The sequence below is a fragment of the Cryptomeria japonica genome, chromosome 11, assembly GCF_030272615.1.
Source record: "Cryptomeria japonica chromosome 11, Sugi_1.0, whole genome shotgun sequence".
NCBI classification, from domain to species: Eukaryota; Viridiplantae; Streptophyta; class Pinopsida; order Cupressales; family Cupressaceae; genus Cryptomeria; species Cryptomeria japonica.
In genome coordinates, this window is record NC_081415.1 from 510,359,623 (window position 1) to 510,386,708 (window position 27,086).

The following is a 27,086-nucleotide window of genomic DNA, read 5'->3' on the forward strand; positions in this document are numbered from 1 at the left end:
CCTTTTTTATCGACTATTTTTAGATAGTTAGTGAAATATAGGGCTAAGTCTCTGGTTCGGGTGCTCTCTGCTATTGTGTCAACTGTGAGTGTTCAAACCATGGGTGGGGATAGGGTGATAATTGAACCTAGGGCTCACGCTAAATTCATAGGGAATGCCACAATGTGGCATTTTTGTACTAAGGGAGGAGTTGCTTGGTTTATTGAATGCATAAATGGGTATGATGAGAACTTGTATGTTTTGTTTGCCAGTTCATGGGATAATAGGGAGAGTTGAGTTAGGGTTGGGGGTGTCGTTTGAAATCAATGAGGAGGTCATAGCGAAAGTGACAATCCTCTCCACCAAAGTGGGAAAATGGAAAAAATAGAGCATGATAGCGAATAATGAAAGTTACCCTAGTTCTTTGTGGAAAACGAGGAGTTAGTAAAGCTTCACAAAGGATTTACTATAGCCAATTGTCAAACCCTTAGAACTAGGTTTGCCTCGTGATCATGGAATTCTTCACTTTAGAGGGAGGGTTCAAAGTTTATTACTATAATCACCTACCCCTACTTAACAATTTTTGAAATCATGATTTGCTAAATCCTTTTTTTTTGTTAAATTCTCTTGAAAATTCAGTTAATGATGCTACTAAGATAGCCAAAATCCAAGTCCGAAAGCCCATCCCTCTCCATTAAGGCCTTATCTTTCGCCTTTACAATTTCTACATGGCCCTATTCCCTCCCAAGCAATTGGTGGTTACGAAAGCCCCTAACTCTAATTTTCCCTCATCTACTACTATCCTTGATTTTGTTGGCTCTAGAAAAAAGAAATGTCTGCACATCCCAATTGTCACTAAAACCTTATCGTGCATGTTCCCTTGCTACCCCAACCCATGGCATGGTTGTTGAAGGTCTTTGTGTCTTGAAGAAATCTATTACCACCTCTCTTGTGGACATAAAAAGGAAACTTAAGAAAACTTCTCCATTGGTAAAATAACCTAAGATAACTATCTAGGAGGTTATCAGTAATGCAGAGGTGGAGTGTGTAAAGATGATAGCAAAAGTGGGCGTGTCAATCATAGATGCTCTAACAAGTTGGTTGGGGGTACGATTGAAAAAACATAAGGAAAGAAACTAGTGGATTGTGATGAAGAATTGGAGGAAGAGGACATTGTTGACAATGTTGATGTTGTTGAGGCTGAGGATGATGTTGCGGATGGCTAGGGAAGGATGAGTGTTTGGCTAATTCTACTGGTGACAATTCAACGCACTATGATAGTGGTAAAACTAAACCCGTGGACCTGACCCATGAGCCCATGCTGAAGGATGATGAAACTCACCAAGGGGGGAGTGCAAGAACATGTGTCAACTGTAGGACTACCACAACAAATTTGGATTCTCTAAAGAAGAAAGTGCTAGAGATGGAGCAGTTAAGATGATTATTATTTCTAGGTTCACCCTACAAGTGATGCACAACTCAACCACCTCCCTATGTCTAATGCAAAAGAAAGTGTCGGGAAAGGATGCTGAAAAGGAAGGGAACTATAAGGATTTTTAATTTCCTCACTGAAGACTAGAGCAATGCGCTCAAGTAGCCACTAGTTGGTTGGTTTTGGTTTTTTAGGTCTTAAATTGTTATATTCAGCTAAGACTTTTTATCGTCATACTTATTTTGCTAAGACTTTTTATCATCATACTTATTTTGCTAAGACTTTTAAGCTATTTTTTGATATGGTGTAGGTGTGCAGTTAGTAAGTGTGTTGTTAGTTATTAATGTTGTCGATGGGTTGCTAGTGTAAAGGGCAAACACCCTTATTATTTTGCTTTTAATATCAAAAATATTATCTTAAACATTATTATTATAATATTACAATAATATTGCTTTAATTATCATTATATATTATATATTAATTATTATCTCTAGCATTTTTAAATATTATTCAATCATAACAAATACCCTTCTATAATCCTTCCCAAAGACCAAAGAAGATAAAGACATGTGGTAGTACTAAATCACATTTTCATTCAAAAACAGTTGATAGAAAGCTAACAACCATATACCAAGTTAGAACAATGTCAAGATAAAATTATATATACAAATTTTATTCCTATACCCATACCTTTCGAAACATACCATGTTCCTCGATTTCTATAAATATGTTTCCCAAATTTAAATCAAATACTCTTTAAATCGTCATTACAATGCTATGTTGCGATTTTATTTTATGCACGTCTCATTCTCCATTGCAACTATGCTATTATTATGGTCCCATGATTACAATTTAACATTAAACAAGTTCATTCATAAGAGAGTTTAGAGTACCATTAAGAAAATTATACAAATTCAGCTTGAAGTTTAAAAAACAATTAGAAAGGATTTCAATACGACATTGACATGTATACAAGGTATGAAGTCAAAGACCTCCAAATAATGATTTAGGTGTAAAATTTCATGTTGGGGCATTATAATAGATAATTTAGTGGTACTCTATTATGATTGAACATTTCAAGGTAGGAGAGAACCAAAAAATGTGTGAGAACACCATCTCGCATTTGTTACACCACATTTATACTAGAAGGCTACATGATACCATATTAAAAGAAACAAAATGAGGTCAAAAATCTAAATGATAAAAACATCTCTTGACTAATGTTCTAGAGATCTTTAATTGATCACTTTATATAATTTTTAACATCTCAAAAAACTAAACGAGAATCAATAATTAAAAATAAATGATCAATTTTATTTAGAATACAAGAAACTACATCTTCACATCTAAAAACCCTAGATACTAAAATATTATAAAAGAATAAAACTTACTAATATTATAAAAGAGTAAAACTCTAGACCATACAATGTCTAGAGAGTATTCCCTATAATCATAAACTTAGTCACGAATACTTTCAAATTTTAAATAAACTTTCAGGTTACAATTTAAACTTCCAAATGAATGGATGGAGCCTTAGAGGGCAAGCAGACAATGATTTACTATTTCATGTATATTACCATTTCAATGAGTATTTTCGAAGCTATCCGTTTCTGTATGGATGACAACTGTTAATTTTAAAAAGCATAGCCGTTACCCCGCTCCTAACCCAACGGCACTCGAATTATAGTTTAAATTTGAATTCTCCTTCCCATATTCTCATCTTTTTGTGTTGTAAATGTAGTTTTTTTTCTCTGTTTGTGCTCTGTTTTTTTTGGGCATGGCCATGCCTCCTGTGTCTATGTTTGTTCTGTTTATCGAGTTTTTCTTTTGAGTTTTTGTTTGCATTATTATGTGTTCTGTTTTTTTTCTTTTAATATGTGTTGGGTGAGGATGGAGATTGATGTTCGCGAGGGACTGCATATGCGGGAATTTCAAGCATTGATGAGACTCCTCTTACAATATCCAAAGCCCTGGTATGTTTTCAATTTCACTTTTGCTTGTTTTGAAACGCTTGTTTGGAGGATTGACTTGGAACATGTAGGAAAAGATTGCTTTTATTTTCTAATGGATTCCAATTTGGATTTACAGTTGGCTTGAAAATACTTTTGGTTTTTTCATTTAAGTCATTCATTCTGTGCATGTCCAACAATGATTGCATTCCATAAAGTGGAGGATATTGGAAAACACTGATGAATTTGGACTTACAGTTGGCTTCCATAATATTTCTGGTTATTTCATTCAAGTCATTCTGTGCATGTTCAACGATGACTACATTACTGCATGCTTATTCTCTTTTAATTGATTTCTCTACTGCACACAGCTGCATAGGATTTAGATGGTACCATTTTAGTCTGCTCCACATGGATGTGATGTTTTATTAGGATTCGTATCCCTTGTTTTCCAGACAATCTCATTTTATTAGGATTCATCTCCACTGTTTTCGAGTCAATTTCAATTTACTGGATACGAGTCAATCTTGTTGAATCAGAATTCATGAGAATTAGTTTTAGAAGAATCCATCTAACCTGTTTATCCTGAGTGTGATTAACTCTTTAGCCTTCATATAAGTTAATTGAATAGATCTCTACGGATTTAAAATAATAAATCTATGTTCAAAACCTTTATAATTGTGTGGGTAGCATGGAGTTGTGGGTTTGTGTCTTTTTTGTTGGAAGAGAAGATTCAGCATGATTAGCAGAGTGCAGATAAATGTCTGAAGCTTAATATCATGTTGCTGAGTTTATCATGAATATCATGATATGCTCACATTAATATCATGTTGTTGCTGAGTTTATCAGCTATTGTCTTAGTTGAAGCAGAACAGTCTCCAGTGGAAATACTGATGAATTTCAAAGAAAGCCTTAGGGATAGCAATGGCATTCTGCATGACTGGTAAAGTTCTAAGCCTCCTTGTATTTGGACTGGAATAATATGTGATTCTTGTCTATCAGAGGCATTGATTTGAGTTACAAGGGACTGACATAATTCTTGTCTCCTGTAATCTGCCAACTTCCAAATCTTACAAATATAGAGGTTTCAGGGAACAGATTTGGAGGGTCATTTCCAGGATGGCTGTCTAACTGTAAAAAATTGGTCAAGTTGGACTTGAGCTTCAATGGATTTTTGGGATCCCTGCCTGAAGCTATTTCAGATTTTTGCAGTTTAACCCATTTGGACCCATTTGGATATTTCAACAAATAGAATTTCGCGATTCATTCCAGAGAGTGTGATTCCTAAGCTTCAGTACCTCAATGTCTCAGATTGCCAGTTTAGTGGGTCCAATTCCATCATTTCTTGCTAATCTTTCAAATGGGTATTTTATGTCCACATGCACATAGCATCTACAGTTTGTTTTCCACTCCACAAAACATTTTGGTCTGCTCCACATTGGGTGCAGATCAAAATACTCGTTTCTGCAGTCGATGAACTTCACCATTGCAGCCGTAGATTGGATCATGCACTCTAGCACTCGCTTCATATACCATGCTTTTTACAGCTTCTTCTCTCTTCTCAACCGGAATATCCTGAAGTAACAAAAAAACATAACAAAGGCTGACAGATTAAATTAGGGTTCTTACTTTTTGTTAGAGTATATACTAAAGGCTTCCATATTTGTGCAAACATAGAAAAGGAATAACGTTAGAGGAGATCTTTGCACAATCCCTAAAACAGCATTTGCCCTGTACCTTAAGGGTTTTGACAATCCTGCTTGTTCCAAATAATTTGTTCACTTGTAAAAATTTGTGAGGATCGTCCGGTGGGAAATAGGGTGCAAGCACGCATTTATCTTACAGGCAGCACAAGGATATAGAATATGAGACATCTCTTGGGCTTTCTGTTCCATCCGAATTAAACAGGAGAACAAAATTTTATGTACGATTTAAGAGTAAAGCTAGCAGATCAGAGTCGTAATCGATGAACGCTTATCAAAACTACGAATTTAAGAGTAAAGCTATGTGCATGTGTACGATTTAAGAGTAAATCTAGCAGATCTGCTCCACATTGAGCAAATTGTAGCTCTAAAAATTAGAGGATGGGTGGCAAAAATTGGATACTTTAATTTGTTGCTAATGCCAGACTTTTTGTAAATGTTTCAGCGACACTCTGGCTCAGAATTTTGTGTGGCATTTTTGTACAATCAAATTTACTATTCCTAGAAACTTTATGTACAAACTAGGAACAAGAAGTAAGTCATTCCAATGAGTCTACCCATTCCAGCAATTATTAATTTATATGAAAATAGAAGACCTAAGTTGTATTCATTGTTTTTTTTCATCAATGTTGGCGCATAAGATTGGGATGGTACTATTTGAATGTAAAGTATGTAGCAGAATGAATATCAATGGCACATAACAGCCTGTATATAAGTTGCATTTATATAAGATCAAATTCACTTTTTTTTTGATTTAACCATTTTGATCTAGACCAACAGATACTAAATCTACCATCTCCCTCTTTACAGTTTGTTTATTTGCCCATGAAAACGAATGTCCTCATCTTCCAACACAAAAAAGAGGAACCTGAGGAGGAAAGGTATCTTGCTGGGACATCTTCATCATATTGGGAGGCCGCCCTAAAATTTTAGTAGATTTGATTCAGGTAAGTTTTTGTGATAAAAATTCTACTTCAGTTTCCAATAGTTTTTGTGATAAAAATTCTGTGGCAATAACTTTTGAACTCCAAATTGTTCTGCTAACATCATTGTATTACCTCAGCCCTCACAGTAATGGCATGAACTTGAAAGGCTAACTTGTTTTGTATGTTGTTGATATATTCTTTGTGGTGCTGGGCTGTGCCTATATATATGTTGTGTGTATTGTTAGCTTATCTATGTATGTGGTGCTCATTTATGTTTCTCTATTTTGTTTGTCATAGATTAACCTTGTCACAGTAGAACATGTCTTAAGCTTGCTTTTTTGGTGAACGTTCATATGCAAACTTTTGTAGTTCCAATCAACTACCCTTTTTCATAGTGGTGAAGTCATTTAAGTTTTTTTGTTTTTGTTTTTTTTAATTTGAATAAATTTTAGTAGTCAGATTGATTTTTAAATGTGTAATAAGTTAAATATATTTTTAATTTATATATATATAGGGAAGGGGCTGAATGTCCATGGTCTGCTAATATCTTTTATAATGAGTGTGGTGATTTTATATTGTTTAACATTTAATGTCTTATTAGAATCACAATATAATTAACATTCTGATATGAAAAATAATAAATAATATTAAAAAATCACAAGTTAATGAAATAACATTCTTGATGTTAAGAAAAATCTTGAACTTATAGTCATGATGAATATATTATTTTTTATTATTTTCCTAGCTACATTGAACTACACTTCTAATTTTAATTTTATCACTTATAAATTAATATGATACACTCATTACTTATTTTGAGCATCAATATTAGTATCTATGTGAAGTGAGTATTTGGATATTGTTATGATTTATGTGTGTCAATTATGTGTTTGTTGTGTATAGTTCAACCAACTTTACATTAAGCTTGTGTAAACTTTGGCATCTACTTTCTATGCACTTATTATTTTTTGATGTGTATGTTTCAACTTTAGTATTTACATTTCTATGCACTTATTATTTTTTGATGTGTATGTTTCAATTCTAGTGTTTTCTACCTTTTATGCTCATATTATTTTTTGTCAAGAGTGTTTTCTACCTTTTATGCTCATATTTTTTTTGTCAAGAGTGTTTTCTACCTTTTATGCTCATATTATTATTGTAATTTAGGTGTGTGACCTTTTGTTTGTGTTGATATGCACAAAGAGCCTTTTTGGCATACAATTTTTATGTATGCAAGTTGTGTTTGAATTAACTTTAGTATTCACTTTACGTATGTATGAATTAACTTAGTATTCACTTTATGTATGTATGAATTAACTTAGTATTCACTTTATGTATGTATGGATTAACTTTAGTATTCACTTTATGTATGTGTGTTTGATTTTAAAATGTGTGTATGGTATGTATCAAAAATGTTTGTATTCAATTTAGGTGTTTATTTAAATGTTGGCATCTATGAGCTTTTAGCATTTACTTTATATGTGTGTTATATTTGAACTTTCACATTTATTCTACATAAAGAGTTTGTAAGATTTAAATTTCACTTTGTGTGTAAATTGTGTGTTTGAACTAACTTTGGCATTCATAAGATCTGATCCATTTATTATTTGTCTTTTATCTTTGAACTTTGGCATGTTCAAGCTTTAAAGGTTTTCTAAACCTACTTTTATTTAGCATTCTTCACTTCGTATGAAGTTCATTTAAAGGTTATCGTTTGCTTAGTCTACAAGAATAGTGTGTAAGACATGGCATTCACTTTATATGTTTGTTTAAACATTGGCATCTTTTTTACCTTCAATATATATGTGTTTAAAGTGTGCTTGATATTACTATGTGTGTAAATTGTGTGTTTGAACTAATTTTGGCATTCATAGGATTTGATCCACTTATTATTTGTGTCTTTTTAAGTTTGAACTTTGGCATGTTCAAATTGTAATTGTTCAAATTGACACCTTTTTATCTTTAGTGTCTTAAGTGTGTTTGAACTAACTTTGGCATTCATAGGATTTGATCCACTTAGTATGTATGTATTTCTATAACTTTGGCATCTTTTACCTTTTTAGTGTACATGTGTTTAAAGTGTGTTCAATTAATATAACTATGTGTGTAAATTATGTGTTTGAACTAACTTTGGCATTCATAGGATTTGATCCACTTATTTTTTATGTCTTTTTAATTTTGAACTTTCGCATGTTCAAAATTAAAAGGTTTTTTAATTTTGAACTTTCGCATGTTCAAAATTAAAAGGTTTTTTAAAACTACTTTTAACATTCTTCACTTCATATGGAGTTCATTTAAAGGTTGGCATTTACTAGATATGATACTTTCATTATGTGCATGTGTTTAATATAACAATTATGTGTGTTAATTGTGTTTTGAACTAACTTTGGCATTCATAGGATTTAAAGGTTTTTAAAATAACTTTTAGCATTCTTCACTTCGTATGAAGTTCATTTAAAGGTTGTCATTGGCTAGATATGATACTCTCATTATGCAGGTGTTTATGTGATGTTTGACTTTTTATATACATGAAGAGTATGTGTTTGTTTAAACATTGGCATCTTTTATCTTTTTAGTGTACATGTGTTTAAAGTGTGTTTGAACTAACTTTGGCATTCATAGGATTTAAAGGTTTTTTAAAACTACTTTTAGCATTCTTCAGTTAATATAACAATTGTGTGTAAATTGTGTGTTTGAACTAACTTTGGCATTCATAAGATTTAAAGGTTTTTTAAAACTACTTTTAGCATTCTTCACTTCGTATGAAGTTCATTTAAAGGTTGTCATTTACTAGATTTGATACTTTCATTATGTTTAATATAACAACTATGTGTGTAAATTGTGTGTTTGAACTAACTTTGGCATTCATAGGATTTAAAGGTTTTTCAAAACTACTTTTAGCATTCTTCACTTCATATGAAGTTCATTTAAAGGTTACCATTTACTAGATATGATACTCTCATCATGTAGATGTTAATGTGATGTTTGAATTTTTATAGTCACTCTACATGAAGAGTGTGTAAGACCATTGGCATCTTTTACCTTTTTAGTGTGCATGTGTTTTAAGTGTGTTTAATGTGTTTGAAGTGTGTTTAAAGTGTGTATGAAGTGTGTTTAATATAGCAACTATGTGTGTAAATTGTGTGTTTGAACTAAATTTGGCATAGGATTTGATCCACTTATTATTTATCTTTTTTTTTAATGTTTGAACTTTGTCATGTTAAAAATTTAAAGGTTTTTTAAAACTACTTTTAGCATTCTTCACTTCATATGAAGTTTATTTAAAGGTTATCATTTAAATATGATACTCTTAATATTATAGTCACTCTACATGAAGAGTGACTTGACATTGGCATCTTTTACCTTTAGTATGTATATGTTTGATGTGTGTTTATTATTTGTGTACCCCTTTCTCGATCAAACTTTTAGACTCATGCTTGACTTCGGCTAACTTTTTCAGTGGATACAATATTGTGATATTTTACTTAGACATCATGTGGTATGGTGATATGCTTTAATTTGATTTGCAATGTATGTTTTTCATGTGGTATTTTCTTATCAATGTTAAATGTGATTTTTATTGGATTACTGACATGAACTGACACATTTACTTTATACGTGCAATGCGTTATATACATGTTTTGTGTTTGTAAGTGTATGGGGTGCGAGGGGGTGATCTTTCTTCACTCACTTCGGTGGGACAAGGAACGTCATGATTCTCCTTCATCGGTGTGTGTGTTTCGTGTCTTTTATATATGTCTATATGCACCTTTGGTTCGTTGATGCAAGGCATTGCAGGTACAAGTACCGGGTAGGTACGAGGTATCGACTCCACCTGGTTTCACAGGTCTGAGTGTACCTTATTTGTCTGATGTGAGTGGAGGAGATAGTTGGTAGACCCTAAAATTGACCCGCAATTACACTCATGTGAGTGTCGTCAGTCGTTCGTCAATTACTGTTTGACTGGTATGTGATTCTTGGTTCTTTGACATTTTCATTTTGTGAGTCTTCATGTGGTTACTTCTCGTTTTGCGTGCTTCTAGTTAGTTAGAAAAGTTAGTTTTAGTGAATAGTGTTATTTCATATTGGTGTATTTTAATTAAATTAATATACCTTTGTGATTATTGATTTAGTTAAATAAATTGAGTTATTGAATTTAAATTGATAAATTACATGTTCTATTTAAAAAGTAATTGTATTTAATTGAAAAAGGAAATAAAGTTAAATAATATGCTATTGGAATTTTTATATTATATGTTGTTTTAATTTCAAAAAAAGGAAGAAAATAAAAATAAAAATCCCCATTGATTTTTTATTTGGAAATTGTTATTGGTTGAATGAAAACTTTAACCTAAAAGTTTTTAGGTTAAAAATTTTCATATATTTACTTGAGAGTTCATTGGAAGAAGGGAGGAATTTTTTTTGGAAGCTAAGTTTGGAAACAAAAATTGGAGATTGGAATCTGGATTGAATTTTTTTTGGAAGCTAAGTTTGGAAACAAAAATTTTCCTTTCAAGAGTGCATTTACAAGTTGGTTAGACTTTATCTTTCCTTTTGTTGAAAAAGTTTAAATGGTTTGAAAACTTCCTAGGTGTGCTTGGAAATCATGAAATTTTAATTGGAACTTTAAATTGAATATAAGTTGTGGGAATTGAGTGATTTATATTTGAATTAATCTTTTCCCAAATCAAATTTGTTAATTGTGAAGAAATTGAATTTTAAAACCAAAAATTTAGTTTGTATGTGTGTGTTTTCAAGTTGAGCAATTTGTTTTAAATCTTTTCATTTCAAGACTGGGAGTAAAAGATTTATTTTTCTATGTGAATGAAGGTTTTCAAATTGTTAAAAATCAAGGGATATGTTGGCCAAATTTTGCAATTTGATTTCCATGTGTGTGTTCATGATATTCCATGTGTGTGAGAGCAATGAAAATTTGAATTTGATCCCCTCTGATTTGTTTAAATTTCACTTGGTTTTTGCCAAAAATCAATTAATTTGGAGTCTTTTATGAGTTTGGTAGTATACAAAAAATTTTAATAAAATAAAAATTCATTCAAAAAAATTTATATATACTCTGTTTTAGTAGAGTTATTTGTACAAGAAAAGATTTTTAAAAATAAAATAATACTAACCATGTGGAAGGTAGTTGCTTCTACCATAGGGTAGTTGCTACTACCATATGGTAGCACATAGCGCTGTTAAAATGTTTTCGCCCATTTTTTATATGATGTTGTTATATGGTTGATTTGGGAAATTTAGATTTATCCGTAAATTGAGTTAAAATTTAGATGTGGTATATATACATAATATGATGTGTATACAAGTATATATTCAATGAATATATAATTATATACATATATTTATATTATTATATATATTTAATGTGATTTTTTTATTTCATGGAAAATATTTTATTTGAGATATTAATTTAAATGATGATTATTGTGTGGGGGAAAAAGCGAGACTAGGTTATCATGCCCTAATCCTACCTCTTGTCACACATTACGAAATACGAAAGAGCCTAGAGGTATTGCACAATTGGCTACTTCTTTTTGTGAAAGAGAGAGCCACGGGCTACCTATTAGGATTTCTATTCCTTTGTTGTATTTGAAAGGTAAGATTATGCAAGTCCAATTCCTAACCCTAAAATGCAAGTATGAACTAAAAACAAGATTGCAAAATTGAACTTAAACAATGGAAAGCTGTAAACACAAGGATAAAACAAGAATGCAAATGCGTACCCGGAGTCAAAATCGGACTGAAAATGTTTGGGACAGGGGCGCGGGCGCCACTGTCCTGATTCTGTCCTGAAAACTGCACCGAAAACTGCTGTTTTGCACTCTGGAACACTGTCGGAAACTGTCGGAAATGTTGTCTGTCCGGAGGACCAGGGCGCCCAGCGCCCCTGTCCCAATCTTTTGCTCTGCAATTTGATGCAGAGTGCTGTCTCGACCTGTTCTCTCCGGATCTGTATCCTGCGGCGTCGTCCGAGTCCCGAAACCTGCACTGATATCTGAAAAAGGGTGTATGGGCGGCTATATAGGGTTTTGCCTTAGTCAAACCCCTGCTTCGGTGATTTCCACCTCCACGAATAGCCAAGTTGTTTTGTAAAATGTATTGTGTGTGCAGACCTAGTGTGTGTGCAAGGTCCTAAAATGCAAGAAAGCAAACTAGAGCAACCTAGAAAGTAAACCCTAATTGCTTGTAAATGATAATGTAAATGCTCTAAATCAAGATGCAAAGTGATCTAAAGCATGAATGAATGATATATTGAAGCTTATGCAAAGACATGAAAACAACATGAAATCATACCCAACCCCCAAGGGAGAGGTACAAGCCAATCTTCAGTCTGTAATCTCCTATTGTTCTTCAATGTCTTCCAAGCCCTAAATGGATGAATGGATTTGATAAATGCTTGATAGAGGGATGTTGAAAGTTGTTGAAGTCTTCAAAGATCTGCTCTTTCGCTGCATATGAAGTTCCTAAAAACAAAATTTCGATCCTTTCAAATGAAGAAAGAGAGCTCTTATGTATGAAACCCTAGGTCTTAATTCCAACTTTTGGCCGACCTAGAGATTGAATATCCCGCCAATTTCTTGGGGTTAAGCTTTATTTTATGATTGGATCACACTCCTAAAATTTTGGGAAAAATGTCCGGGACCGTGTGCACTCCGGGCGCCACGGTCCCGACAACTTTTCACCAAATTTTCAGGGCCATCAGATATGATGATTTTAGAGAGAATCCCGAAGTTACAGGTGATTTCGAGATGTATTGACCCCCGAAATTAAGCCCCCAAGCTCAGAATAGGGTCTAATTAGGGTTTTTGATTAGATGATGTATTGGAGGAATAAAATGAAAAGGGGCACGCTTTAATGAAAGGGCCCGACTTTATGATGTGGAGAATGATGAAATAGAACCTTTAGACCTAATTAATTTGATTAATTAAGTGCTAAAGGGGAAATGCAATGCAAAATGCAACTGTGCCAAGGCGAGTGCTAAACTAGGTGTTAAATTGTACTGCTTTAGCAAGTGCGTACAATTTATGACGTTACATTTAGCCCCCACTTTAGCGGTCATATGAGTACTACGTGCATATGCAAGCTAAAGTACGGAAAGTAAACATCATTTGAAAAAGGATATATCCATAAGTTGTCGGACAAAGCCCCCAGCGGTATCTGCAGTACACAGTTAAGAACCACACCCTACAAAACACACGTTAGATCACAAAATCACCTAATGCTTACTAAGGAAAGTGATGAAATTTGTGAGTAGCTATATGCCCCCCTGTTTCGACTTGCTTATTAGGGAGGTGAAACAGGGTAGCATGTTTACTTGCGACAAATTGTATAAGAGAGTATTGATGAGGGACGTTCACTAAATAGGCTTCAGCAGAGCACTTTTTGGAACATCCCGAGAGTAGGGGAATGAAAATACGATTCCTACGCAACAAACGGTTCGAAAATCGCATCTCCCAAACTCAAGTTATCATGAAAGTATATACCTTGAAAGTGACATTTGCATTTGTCACTTTGTTGTTTTCTGAATACTGTTCATTGCAGCGGAGCCCACATAGCCATCATCATGCCTTCACGACGACCGGAGCATCCCACGAGGATTGAGATCCTGCGCCGGGCTGTGATTGACGACAAGCCACTGGACGAGGTGAGTTGACTGAACATTTAACTTTTGATTTTCTGCATTTTGACTTTTTTGTGATCGTTTGCGGGCCCTGAAGGCTGGCCCGGGCCCCACCCAGGGCGCCATGGTCCCTGTGGGGTGCCATGGTCCCCTCAGGGCGCCATGGTCCCTGACAGGGCGCCATGGTCCCAATCAGGGCTTAGCGAGGGGTTTCAGGGTTAGCATACGATGTTCGATAGTTTGCATGAGCGATTTTGATGATCGAGTACTGATTACGGTTATGTTTTTTGGTGTTGCAGGGTCTCCCATACATGAGAGAGCATACAGCGGGACATATTCTTCGTAGTTTGTGAGATCAGATTTCGCGGCTGACTCAGGCAGAGAGAGACACATTATCGATCGTGGGATTATGGTATGTGATCCTCATGCCAGCCATTCGGTTCCATCCTACGATGCTGATGGCATTGATGGAGCGATGGGATCCTGACACATGCACATTTCATCTTCCAGTAGGGGAGCTGATGGTTACACTCGAGGATGTGTACCGTATACTTCGTCTTCCTATCAGAGGAGTGACTGTTACATACACGACCGATCGATCAGCGGAGGATCATTAGAGAGAGCAGGTATATTGCATAGGGAGAGTCATGCCGAGCGAGACGAGAGGTCACATCATGGTCAGCTGGCTCTTACATCCTACAGGGGAGGTACCCCTTCTGAGACGCCTTATGATCGCCATCATAGCACTAGTCGTCTGCTCTAATGGGCGAGGTACGCACATGCATGGGGGTCTCACATGGTGCATCAGAGCGATGGAGAGACACAAGAGAGTGTATGCTTGGGGTCGGAGTATGCTTGCACATCTCTATCACGACCTTGAGGAGTATGTATTTGGACAGGGTTGCAGTTTGATGACATGCACACTTCTGCAGGTATGGATTTTAGAGCACTTCACATGCACCAGGCCTGTTGCATTCCGCTGAGTACGGCTAGCGAGTGACCTAGGGTGTTTGCTTATCCACTTACCAGCGAGTGGAGATTTGGAGATCTGTTATATTGGAGAGTGATTTTTGATAGACTGACAGCCGAGGTGACAGTGTGGAGACCCTACCTGTGGATGCACAGATGGGATGGGATGGAGAGACAGTTAGCATGCTTACAGAGAAACCGCCTACTGCAGGGACGATATTCACACATCATAGTCCCTTTCTACTTTGACCGAGTACGGAGGCAGTTCGGGCTAGAGCAGTGTGTTCCAGCTGATGTGCCCATCTATACTCGACACTCACAGGTCCTTCCCAGACCTAGAGCAGTAGCGAGACCAACGATAGATGACATCGAGACTACAGATATAGAGGGATCTGATCAGGATGTAGTCACTGATTATTCTGCAGAGCCTGGAGCACAGCGCAGGTATGTCTCATGGTTTATGAGATCATATCCAGGTCCTATCTTTCCACCGGATCACCCGACAAGCCATCCAGGCCCATGGAGACATGGAGACCGAGATGAGGACCAGGGATCCAGGTCAGAGGAGCCAGAGGAGGGAGAGGGTCATGAGGAGGCGGGAGATCCTGATCCACCTACAGGCGTTCATCCCAGCGCCAAGGAGGAGGAGGACACAGATAGAGATGAGGACGAGGAGGAGAGAGCTGATGATGAGGAGAATGAGGATGCAGATGAGGATAGAGATGATGAGGAGGAGTCAGATGCAGCTCCTCACCATTCAAGGGATGATACCATAGCTCTGGATCCTCCTCTTATTCCCCAACAGGGGGAACATGAGGCGATACGGAGACCTATTCCTAGTCCTGTCCAGCCTACACCCATCGTGCACAGATTAGTCGAGCGAGGGGAGCCTAGTAGATCTCAGTCACAGATGCTACCGTATCATGATCCCTACTGGCGTGAGGGAGACCCAGGTATAGTAGGTTTAAATTGATTATTAATGTTTTGATGATATAGAATGGTACTAATACAAAAATCTATTCTACTGCCACAGCTAATGTGCAGGAGTGGCGTTCCCTGATTCAGCAGGCAGTGACAGACATTTCCACTATAGCACAGATCCCCAGTTCCTCACAAATTGCCTGTAGGCCTCAGGGGAACGCGGGTCGGCATGAGGACTTGTTTTCCCCATTTTGAGTATAGGTAGACATATGGAGGGAGAGAGAGAGAGAGTCCTATCAGAGGACATTCAGCGGGTGCGGCGAGATCTAGCAGCAGCCTAGGCTGAGGCTACCACCTATCGCGCGATCCTTATGGATAGGGATCGTAGGAGTTCCTCTCGGAGTCACTCACGGTCTGTATCGTGCTACACACCCATGGGTCCACCTTCACGGCCAGATCAGGAGGGAGCGTCCAGTCGACACTCTCCAGCCACTAGTCCTAGGGATAGGAGATGATTTTATGATGTAGGAGAGGTCACATTTTGGATGTATAGTGACCTATATTTGTATACGATCCACATATATATATGTATATATACATGATTCTCTTTTGTCTCAAATGTGTTATCTTTAATGCTTAAAACAATGTATATTTTGCTTTGATTAAATCTAATACATTTGGTAAATGTACATGTATGTTCAGAATTTAATTTCCATGTGATTGATTTCTCAATGCACCATGATTAAATTGATACATGTGTGACTTAATTAAATATTTAATCAAGTACTACATTGATGATAGGAAAGAAATATGCATTAAGTCTAAGAATCGTATAACTAACGTGATTTAATTTTGAACTTAAACACAACATGATACGATTCTACTTAACACATAAAGACACTGTATAATGTGCTAGCATAATGGAAATGTAAATCTTTTACAACTTACATAAATGAATTCAAGACAAACTATGAAGTAAGGAAACACGCTTGTCAAGAACGAAGCAATATAGATTAAACATCATAACATTTAATTCTATTTTGCTCTAATTAGGAGATACTAACATATTACCCAATGTTGAAGAACTAAAAAGAAGATAAATAAGGAATGAAGAATTAAGCATAATATCTACGCAAGTGCATAGCATTTATAGGTTCTTTAAGAGGCGTACCATCTACATCCGCTATTTTGTAAGCACCTGATCCATAATCCTCAATAACGATGTATGGTCCAAGCCAATTATGACTAAATTTTCCCTTTTCTGCAGGTAAGGCATTCACATTGCGCTGATTCTCATAAAGGACTAAGTCACCTACTGAGAAGGAACGTTGAATAACCTTATCATTATAGCTTCGTTGTAGAGTTTTGTGATACGCTTGAATATGCTCAAGAGCGTTTATACACTGTTCATCAAGCATCTCAAGCTGTTGAAGTCGTTGTTCTCTATAAGAATCACCATCTACTATATCTTTGAGAGAAACCCTAAGTGATGGAATCTCTAGCTCTAAAGGCATAATAGCATCAGCACCATAAACAAGATTATAAGAAGAAGTTCCCATAGCAATTCGCACACTCGTTCGGTAGGCCCAAAGAGCATAGATTAGCTGGTTACTCCAATCCTTACCATGCTTATTCACGGTTTTGCGAAGAATTTGTTTGATTATTTTATTGGATGATTCAGCTTGACCATTTGACTGAGGATAGTATGGTGTAGAAAATCGATGTTTGATATGATACTTCTCGAGGAATTTCTTCACGTCCTTGTTCTTAAATGATGTCCCATTATCTGAGATTATAGTAGAAGGTATCCTGAATCGAGAAATGATGTTTTCTAGAAGAAATTGACAAATCACTTCAGCAGTGGTAGAGCGAAGGGGAATAGCTTCTACCCACTTCGTAAAGTAATCTGTTGCGATTATAATGAAGGTGTGTCCTTGAGATGAAGGAGGAGAGATTTTACCAATAAGATCCAAACCCCATGCGGAAAAAGGCCAAGAAGCTACTTGAGAACGGAGTTCTTGGGCAGGAGCATGAATCAGATTATTATGTTGTTGACATTGATGACATTTCTTAACAAATGAAAAATAATCCTTCTGCATAGTTTGCCAATAGTATCCCATACGAAGCAATCTATGAACCAAGGATTTGCCTCCAAAATGCCCCCCACAGGCACCTGAATGTGCCTCTTCAAGAGCAACGGGGATTTCCGATTTGTTAAGACAGCGAAGGAGAAGACCATCATAACCCCTTCGGTAAAGGACATTAGAAAGAATGATATATCTAGCAGACAGCTTGCAAATTCTAGCCTTAGTGTTTCTATTAGCAGAATCAGGAAAGGTACCATCGGTCAAATATCTTACGATATGCGAGTACCATTCATCTGAGTCTATAAAGTCACAACATGTTACCAGACTAGGATCGTCTACAATAGCTAGAGAAATAAGGTTGTGAATAACAAATTTAAGGTCAACCACAGAGTCCTCTAAAGATACAAGAGAAGCCACACATGCCATTGCATCCGCATGTCGATTATCTTTTCGAGGAACAGGTTCCATGGTATAAGAATCAAATTTTTGTAATAAAGAGATGGCAAGGTCTTTATATTGTGATAATTTGTCTTGTTTTGCTTGATATATTCCTGTTACTTGTCTTATAATCAATTGCGAATCTCCATAGATATGTATGTGTTTTATGTTCAGAGCTAAGGCTGCTTTTATACACAGGAAATTTAGACGATAGGATAAGGGAATGGGTTTCTTTGTAGGAGAAATCAGAACAACACCTGCCCCCGATCCTATACGACACTTAGAGCCATCAAAGTATAACTCCCAAGTTTCATCTTTCCCTATAGAAAGAATGAAGTCGTCAGGAAAAGACTCAGGGTTAGGGAAGGAGAAAGGTGAAGGGGCCTCAGCTAGGTGATCAGTCAATGCTTGCCCTTTAATTGCTCTTTGTGAAACAAATTTAAGGTCAAATTCAGTTAACATCATAACCCACTTAGCTAGGCATCCTGATAAATCAGTTTTAGAGAAAAGATGCTTCAACGGGTCAAACTTTACCATGATGTGGACTTTTGAGTTTAAGAGATAATGTCTCAATTTCTGAGTCGCAAACACCAAGGCCAAGCATTGTCTTTCTATCGCAGAATATCGGGTCTCATAATCGAGTAAGGTACAACTTATGTAATAAACTGGACATTCCTTACCATCTTTATCATGTTGTGCCAACAATGCTGCGAGAGCATGAGAGGAAGCAACTGTATACAGAAGGAAGGGTTTAGAAGGTTCGGCAGGTTGAAGAATAGGAGGACTAGCCAAATACACTTTTAAATCTTCAAATGCTTGCTGACAATCCTCATTCCATTGAAAAGTGATATCCTTTTTAAGGAGTTGAGTAAAAGGAAAGGTACAATCCGCAAGTTGAGACACGAACCTACGAATGGCTTGAATCTTTCCTTGTAAGCTTTTAAGTTGAGACACATTTCTAGGAGGTGGCATGTTGACAATAGCATTTATTTTCTTAGTATCCACCTCAATCCCACGATGCGAAACTATGAATCCTAATAGTTTTCCACTATCCACACCAAAAACACATTTTTGGGGATTCAAGCGCATGTGATATTTACGAATTCTTTCAAAGATTTGACGAAGGTTTTTAATATGATCCATGCGAAGAAAGGATTTGGCTAAAATGTCATCAACATAATCCTCTAAAATCTTATGCATATAATCATGAAAGATAAGGGTCATCGCCCGTTGATAAGTTGCACCGGCATTTTTAAGTCCAAAAGGCATCATTATCCAACAAAACGTACCCCAAGGAGTGGTGAAAGCGGTTTTGAATTGATCTTGAGGGTTAATAAAAATTTGATTGTATCCTGAAAAACCATCCATGAAGGATAACAAGGCATGTCCTGCCGTAGAATCAACTATCATGTCAATGTTTGGAAGAGGAAAATCATCTTTTAAAGAAGCCTTATTTAGATCTCGAAAGTCGGTACACATTCTTATTTTGTTATTTGGTTTAGCCACAGCGACAATATTTGAAATCCATGGGGAATAATCAATAGGGCGGATAAATCCAGCCTCCAATAACTTTTCAATCTCAGCCTTAACAAGCAAAGCCACCTTAGGATTCATTTTTTGAATCTTTTGTTTCACGGGCTTAGCATCAGGAACTAAGACAATGTTATGAGTAACAATCTTAGGATCTATACCAGGCATGTCAGAGTATGTCCAAGCAAAGATCTCGGGGAATTCATGCAATAAATCTTCATATTGTTTTTGTTCCTCTTCATCCAAACATTTTCCAATTTTAATAACTTTCTCTTTATTGCAAGGGTCCATCTTAACATCAGTGGTGTCACTTATGAGAAGATTACTTTGTTGAGGAGTATCCTTTAGCTGAGGGAATTCTTTCACAATCTCATCATTATCCGTCTCTTTTCCAAAGTAGGCTTCAGTGTTCAAACAATAAGGGAGTCCCCTATTGTGATGATAACGAGGAAGAGTGTCATAGGCTCCCAAAAATTTAGCTAAAGCGTCGTCGGTAGGAAAGACGTCCAAAGCACAGTCACCCAAAGGATCCCCATCAATATACTCAGGGTGTTGCATTGATAGAGATGTAGAAATAACATTAACACTAATGCATGGTCTTTTAGAAGCTTTAGTGCGCTTGCAGGGATTATAGCCAAGTCCAAAGGCATAATTGTGAAAATTAGTCTCTAGAGGAACTTTTATCCCTTGTTCATGAGCACCGCAACCATTTCCATGATACCCATGCTTAGCAAAAATGCGAAAACCACGACCATAACGATCAGCCATTTCAGGAAGAGAAGGTGGTCTTTCATAAGACAAAGAATCAAACTCTTCATAATTAGACGTGTGAGGAGAAGAAGTTTGAGAAGCGGCCACAAAATTATTACTCATAGGTTCAGGTAAGATTGATTGATTTTTAGCTTCTTCCTTCTTTTCAACTTTAAGCTCTCTAGAAGGAACCTTATATTCACCTACAAAGGTGGGATTAAAATCAAGAGATCCCCAATCGTCTTCTTCGAGGATCTTCCCAGGATCAAAATCCTTCTTATGTGTAGTTTCAAGTCGAGAAGAATCTTCTTCAGGAGCTCCAGACTCATCCAAAGAATTTTGATCATCGGAGAGCGAGGATTCATCGATAGGTATCTTATTTAAAGAGTCATCACTAGATGAGGACGGCTTAGAAGAACCCCCCTTGGAAGTAGATGTTTGCAAACAAGCTTGAAAATTAGTATCACCTATCAAGGTATATGTCTTATTGTTATAAATAAATTTAACTTGTCTATGCAATGTAGAAGGGACAGCTTGCATACTGTGAATCCAAGGTCTCCCTAGTAGCAAGTTGTACGTTAGATTTCCCGACATAACATAGATAGGTGTAGGCAAAGTAACAGGCCCCACTGTGATGGGTAAGGTGATAGTACCTAATGAAGTTTTAGCCACATTATCAAAGCCTCGAAAAGGATGAGAGTCCGGCTCAATTAAGGATGTATCCACATTCATCTTATGCAAAAGATTAATGCTACACACATTGAGACCAGAGCCATTATCCACTAGTGTTTGTCTTATAGCAGTGTCTTTCATGATAACCACAATCATCAAGGGATCATACTGATGTTGGATTTCACTAGTAGGCAACTCATCTTGGGTAAACACAATTTGAGCTTTAGGATTCATCACAGAGTTAACCAAAGATGCTATATTACTAGATGTATTCGGTGGAGGAACATTCAAATCTTTCAAGGCATCTTGTAACATTCCATGATGAGCGGAAGAAGTTTGAATCAAATCCCAAAGGGATATCTTAGCAGGGGTAGCTTTAAGTTGTTCTATGAGATCATATTCCTTACTAAGAACTTGTGAAATACGGGGAGCTTGTGGAAGAATTGGTTGAGGATTCGGAAGAGAAACTGGAATAACAGGAGGAGGACTAGGCTGCCTATTATTTCTGGTATGATAAGTATGGGCAATCGCATGATAACTCTCTCTAGTTATTTGCTTGGCATAACTATAAGGACTTATAGGTTTTCTTCCTTGCACAATGATGATTGGTTTATTCGGAGTACGAAAGGAATCATGATCATACCCTCCTTGGATAGTAAGGAGAGGTGATTCAGGAACTTGAAAGGTGGGAGAAGGATAAGCTCCTTGGACTTCAAAGAGAGGCTTTTTATGCTCATTCAAGTTTATCATGTTAACTAATTTAGAAGTCTTGTTCTTGTTTAAAGATTTCGATAAAGCCACAAAGTCATCAAGAGCATCATCCAACAAAGCATGATCATATCTATTAAAAGGTTTATCTTTTGATTCAAAAGGAGACATCTCCTCATAGAGGGGATTGTTGAAAACAACCATGTTACTAGATTTAGTGGAAGAGTTGATAGGAATGTACCCTTGAGAGGGCTCATTCAACTTATCTTTCTCATCGCAACGAAATGGCATAGTAACAAGGTTTATGAGTTTTTGGTAAAATGAAGGTTTGGCATCTTTAGGGTTCAAAAACTCATCTAAAGCTTCATCTAATTCATCTTGGCTATACTCATAATAATCATCATAAGCATGAACATTTTGCAAATAAAAGTCTGACATTTTGAAATAAAAGTTGCATGAAATTTAAACATACAATGCAAAGAAACACACTCTTTTTTTTTTTTTCTCTTTTTTTTTGTTTTTAATGAAAATGAAATGAAAACACACTAAATCTAGATCTAGATCTAACAAATGCAATGCAAGAAGAAGCAATGATAGATTCACGTCGGGTTCACCAAAATGTGTGGGGGAAAAAGCGAGACTAGGTTATCATGCCCTAATCCTACCTCTTGTCACACATTACGGAATACGAAAGAGCCTAGAGGTATCGCACAATTGGCTACTTCTTTTTGTGAAAGAGAGAGCCACGGGCTACCTATTAGGATTTCTATTCCTTCGTTGTATTTGAAAGGTAAGATTATGCAAGTCCAATTCCTAACCCTAAAATGCAAGTATGAACTAACAACAAGATTGCAGAATTGAACTTAAACAATGGAAAGCTGTAAACACAAGGATAAAACAAGAATACAAATGCATACCCGGAGTCAAAATCGGACTGAAAATGTTCGGGACAGGGGCGCGGGCGCCACTGTCCTGATTCTGTCCTGAAAACTGCACCGAAAACTGTTGTTTTGCACTCTGGAACACTGTCGAAAACTGTCGGAAATGCTATCTGTCCGGAGGACCAGGGCGCCCAGCACCCCTGTCCCAGGGACCAGGGCACCCAGCACCCCTGTCCTGGCAGGACCAGGGTGCCCAGCGCCCCTGTCCCAGTCTTTTGCTCTGCAATTTGATGCAGAGTGCTGTCTCGACCTGTTCTCTCCGGATCTGTATCCTGCGGCGTCATCCGAGTCCCGAAACTTGCACTGATATCTGAAAAAGGGTGTATGGGCGGCTATATAGGGTTTTGCCTTAGTCAAACCCCCGCTTCGGTGATTTCCACCTCCATGAATAGCCAAGTTGTTTTGTAAAATGTATTGTGTGTGCAGACCTAGTGTGTGTGCAAGGTCCTAAAATGCAAGAAAGCAAACTAGAGCAACCTAGAAAGTAAACCCTAATTGCTTGTAAATGATAATGTAAATGCTCTAAATAGAGATGCAAAGTGATCTAAAGCATGAATGAATGATATATTGAAGCTTATGCAAAGACATGAAAACAACATGAAATCATACCCAACCCCCAAGGGAGAGGTACAAGCCAATCTTCAGTCGGTAATCTCCTATTGTTCTTCAATGTCTTCCAAGCCCTAAATGGATGAATGGGTTTGATAAATGCTTGATAGAGGGATGTTGAAAGTTGTTGAAGCCTTCAAAGATCTGCTCTTTCGCTGCATATGAAGTTCCTGAAAACAAAATTCTGATCCTTTCAAATGAAGAAAGAGAGCTCTTATGTATGAAACCCTAGGTCTTAATTCCAACTTTTGGCCGACCTAGAGATTGAATATCCCGCCAATTTCTTGGGGTTAAGCTTTATTTTATGATTGGATCACACTCCTAAAATTTCAAGAAAAATGTCCGGACAACTTTTCACCAAATTTTCAGGGCCGTCAGATATGATGATTTTAGAGAGAATCCCGAAGTTACAGGTGATTTCGAGATGTTTTGACCCCCGAAATTAAGCCCCCAAGCTCAGAATAGGGTCTAATTAGGGTTTTTGATTAGATGATGTATTGGAGGAATAAAATGAAAAGGGGCACGCTTTAATGAAAGGGCCCGACTTTATGATGTGGAGAATGATGAAATAGAACCTTTAGACTTAATTAATTTGATTAATTAAGTGCTAAAGGGGAAATGCAATGCAAAATGCAACTGCGCCAAGGCAGGTGCTAAACTAGGTGTTAAATTGTACTGCTTTAGCAAGTGCGTACAATTTATGACGTTACAATTATGTATTATTTTAATGTGGCGTGATTTATTTCATTAAGTTATTATGATTTCACTTGTTAAAAAAAGGGGGGCAATTCATTTATTGAGGACAGGTTAAATTTTAGTCTTCTTAGACTAATGACGGCTTCAAATTTCCTTAAAAAGGGGTGGTTGTGTTTTTTTAAATCTTTTATATTGAATTGCAAGTATATAATGATTTAATTATCTTCAAAAGATTGTTTGAATTATGATCTTTAGCAAATTTGGTAATCCTTAGCAAAGAGATTGATTTCGTTGCAATTCTTGAAATGTTTAGTCGTCATGTTGTAGTGGTTCTCATACCCTCTTGAACAGGTGTTGTCCTTATAACCTTATCGATGTAAACAATGTTGTGTTATGTTCCAAATGGTTAACCTAGGGTTAGTAAAATTGTGTTTTTGTCACCTGTGCTTTGTCGTGGTTATATGGTTGTCATTATCTCCATAGGGTTCTCATATAGGGATCGTGATTATGTAGTGTCCTATGGGAGAGTGGCATTCGAGTGGGGGTCGTGCCCTAAGTGGATGGCTCGATAACCCCTCGAAAGTGAGTTAATAAGTGATAACCTAATAATTGATTAGGGGGTTTAGACTCAAGATGTAGTGGGAAGGCCTGGAATGGCAAACTAACCACCTTGTCTTTATGAAGTGTTGGTAGGGTCCGCATGAGTCTTGGGTGGAACCGGGGGTTCGGGAAAGGTTACCAGGGTAACTCAGGATGAGGGTTGGGACCTATGAAGGCCTACCTAGGGTAACCGTCACAAGCTATGCAATGACACTCTCCTTAGAGTCAGTAGTGTATTGTGATGTTGAGTTCACCTGGAGTATTGTGGAGTCTCACTTATATTGTCGACCATGTTTTGTTTGTGCTTGCTTGAGGGTCTTTCTCTATCTCCTAGCACAGTGGGATGGTTCCTTTTTGGGATCAAATGGTCGGGTGGTAGTGCCACTTCCCATTGGATGTTTATGTTCATGCCTTCATGCGAGGATTGGCTTCGCATATATTTATGTGGCTTGTGATTCTTGGATCATCTCATGTTGGATATTTTTGTACCTTTGAGACTTACGTGGTCATTTGTATCAATGGATTATGTTACCTTGGCAATTGGTAAAGATGTAATTTCATATGTATTATTAGAAGCCATGTAATAGTTGATTAATGTAATCTTAGTTTATTTGGATGTTTAATATCTCAGTTATCTTTATTCAATGTGGAAATGTTTTCTTGAAAAGAAATATATTGTAATACTTTCACTCTTCCAAATGATGAAATTTATTGTATGAATGTAATTTAATTGTGTTCCATAGGTAATGATGGCAATTGTATGTATTTGAGTATGCTAGGATGAATAATTGGTTTAACCTTAATAATGAAATTTAACATATTGAATAATACTTCATTGGTAACCCTTTAGGAATTCTTTGTGTTAGACTTTCGCTTGTGTAATAAACGTGCAATGTCGTAATTAATGCACTTCATGTGGATTAAACTTTTTTTTTTAAATTATTTCACCCTTAGTTGGTTAGTTTGTGTGGTTTTCCTTTAGGGTTCCTAGCGGGGCATTACATGTCTTTTTATGTTTGAACTTTGGCATGTTCAAACTTTAATGATTTTTAAAACTACTTTAATTCTTAACTTTGTATGATGTTTCATAGTGTGTAAGTGAAGCAGTCGCCAGTGAGGAGGGACCTCAATGAGATCAATCTGGACTAGTCAACAAGAATAAACACAACAAAAACACAAAGATATAATGGAGGCAATGCAAAACAGATTGTTTTATTACATGAAAATTGATTACATTCAATCGATAACAACTGTGTTACAACATACTGACTCATAGGCCTGGTAGAACATACAAAATAGGTCATAATCATGACCTTGAATCATGAAATCTATCTTCTATGCATAATCTAGCTACTTGATATTATCTGATCGATTGCATCATGTCGACCCAAAAGGGATCAAAACCTGAAGAACAAGGCCTAACGTGCAAAATAAACATGGTCGACCTCCACTAAGAGATTCCTTCGAAAAATCCAAAGGATGCAACATAGATCATGAGAAAAGATCGGCCACACGCCAAGTAACATTGAAATCAACACCCAAGGCTCCGCAAGATTCAGAATGGGTTTTGGTAGATCACCAAAATAGGTCCAGGCAACCAGTGACAAAGAACTGTCATGGAAACCGGTAGCGATATCATGTCAGAAAATAATACAAATGTGATGCGGTCTAGAAGCAAGAATGATGATCAAGTTTTCAAGTAGAATCCAACTCCACAGGATCCAGTGAGCCAAAACTAGGATACAAAGAAAGAAAAACTAAAACTATAAACAGAAAGCAAAACAAAAAGGAATATTTTTTGGTTGATGCAAGATTGCTATTAATCGAGGATGCTCCTATATCAGACATTCAGGGTTATTGAAAAAGTAAGCCTCTCACTTTGTCAAGGTCAGAGGGAAACCAAGGCAGTCTACGTCTTCCTAATAAATCCAAGATAAATCTTCAAGTGTTATGTCCTTCCATTTCACAAGATATTCCTTATACTGACTGCGCTGGGTACTACGCCCAATCCTACTCTCCAAAATCTCTTCAATCTGATCCAGTTCCTTCTGGGGTAACTATTTCTCCAAGTCTGTAACATTGTCCTCACTGAATTCTAGTTCATGATACTCATGGATATCTGCAATGTTGAATATAAGTGAATACTCAGACTATCTGGTAACTCCACTTCATATGCATTTCCAGAACTGAACTTTCCCAAAATTCTACAAGGTCCAAATTTCTTCATCTGCAACTTGTGATAAGTTATGATGTCATGGAAATGGGGACAAGGCAACAACAAAGTTCAATGTTAATAAGTTAGTTTCAACCATAAAAACAAAACAAAGAACTAAAAACCATTTCAAACATATCAAAAGAGATTTCAAAAAGCATGAAAGAAGTTTAACAAAATAAAAGAAAGGAGAAGAGCCTCCCTAAGATGCTTCCATGATGCCTTTTGATGCTTCTCCCTTGTTTCTCCCCTCTCCAAGTCCCAAATGAGTGTAGCTCTCAGCTTTTAGCACTATCCATGGATGCCATATGGAGATTCAAGATGG

The 27,086-nt window shown here is 36.6% G+C and overlaps 1 long non-coding RNA gene across 1 annotated transcript; it reads left to right on the forward strand.

Annotated features, from left to right (window-relative positions):
- The first annotated feature begins 3,157 nt into the window (after positions 1-3,157).
- On the forward strand, positions 3,158-5,646 carry LOC131038109 (uncharacterized). The gene is made up of 3 exons (XR_009104359.1): positions 3,158-3,384; positions 4,210-4,303; positions 4,443-5,646. It is a non-coding gene; the product is annotated as an uncharacterized LOC131038109 (long non-coding RNA).
- Positions 5,647-27,086: the final 21,440 nt, after the last annotated feature.